General features: G+C 58.4%; 1 protein-coding gene across 3 annotated transcripts in view; it reads left to right on the top strand.

The window, feature by feature from the left end:
• The first annotated feature begins 1,008 nt into the window (after positions 1-1,008).
• SLC5A9 (solute carrier family 5 (sodium/sugar cotransporter), member 9) overlaps positions 1,009-1,279 on the top strand; it is a 30,248-nt gene continuing 29,977 nt past the window's right edge. Inside the window, exon 1 of one of the 3 annotated variants that reach the window (XM_014544823.1) lies at positions 1,009-1,114. The gene's annotated coding sequence lies outside the window, so the exon portion shown is untranslated. The remainder of the gene's footprint in view (positions 1,115-1,279) is intronic. The other 2 variants (XM_014544821.1, XM_005872519.2) reach the window with 2 other exon arrangements.

The following is a 1,279-nucleotide window of genomic DNA, read 5'->3' as shown; positions in this document are numbered from 1 at the left end:
TTGAGAGGACCCTGTGGGGTGAACTTAGTTCTCCCCCTTTCATATGCAAGGGAACTGAGGCTGCGAGAGGGACCGTAAGCAGGCTACCCTCTCGGGGCTGATGGGTGCCGGGCAGGTGTGGGCCCAGGTGGGCCTGATGTAAGGCCTGTGGACTCTGAGCCCCCACTTTTCTTCTTCTTTTCAATCACAGCTCCAGCTGGATCCCACTTCCACCCTGACCCTGAGGATCCAAAGGCTGGGGGGGGGGGACCTGCGGCATGGTTTAGTTCACAGCACTGTAGGAACAACTCCAGACATCTCATTTCCCAGAGAGGACACGGCCCACAGTGACAGGGAGACACATGGACCCCTGGTCAGGGATCATGGAGGTTCTGGAGGTGCACAGCTCCCCTGGCTCCTTGGCCAGACCTACAACTGTCGTGGGCTCACCGTTCGCTCTTGGACTCAGCTCTGGTTCTGCATGAAGTGATGTCCACAGGGAAGACAGCAGCTGCCAGGCCCTCAGATGCTGTGAGCAGAGGAGCCTACGTGACCCTGGGCTGGATTAAAGATTCTATGTATTCACTCACATCTACCCACAGCTTTCCCTAGACTAGCTCCTAGTCATATGTGTGAGCATGTGTGTGCACACAGGTGCCAGGAACACTGTGTACGAGCTGCGGCCCAATGCCAAGTGCTTCTTCTAAGTTGCAGACATTGGCCAAGTTTCTGGTGTCAGCCCTGCCCCTCTGTCTTGAGAAACCCGTTTGCCCAGGTCCCTGGGGACAAGGGCTGCCACCACAGCCACCGTAGCCACCGCAGCCCACTCTGAGCTTGGTCTTCATCCAACCCCTCCAGGGGTCCAGAGAATGCTGACCCCAGAGCAAGTTCTCTTCCCCAGGACTGGACCCGTGGAAGGACAAAGCTGTCCCGCAGAACCCAAGGCCCAGGGGCTGGAGTGGGGACTCAGGGCCTCTTTCCAGCTCCTCTGGAGGAGGGGCCAGGGCTGGGCTCAGCCTCCACTTGAGCCGTCAGAGGCCAGGCCTGCACCACACCAGTCTGGGAGCTGCTGCCGGGCCTGTTGCTGAGTACTGGGCCCAGGAGGTTTGCCCAGGCTGGGCGCCAGGCTGCACAGGTAGGGGCCGTGGGTCTGGCAGGGATAGCTTTAGTAATAAGAGCCTGCAACTGTGGGAAACCGTTTATTGTCTTCACTAGCTGATAAGCGTAGACAGAGAACCCCCTGAAGGCTGGGTGCCTTTGAAGCCCTAGCAAAGGTCAGAGCTAGACTCCACTTCTGTTT

The sequence above is a fragment of the Myotis brandtii genome, unplaced genomic scaffold (assembly GCF_000412655.1).
Source record: "Myotis brandtii unplaced genomic scaffold, ASM41265v1 scaffold382, whole genome shotgun sequence".
NCBI classification, from domain to species: Eukaryota; Metazoa; Chordata; class Mammalia; order Chiroptera; family Vespertilionidae; genus Myotis; species Myotis brandtii.
The sequence above is the reverse complement of the archived record's forward strand: the minus strand, read 5'-3'. Positions and strand labels throughout refer to the sequence as shown.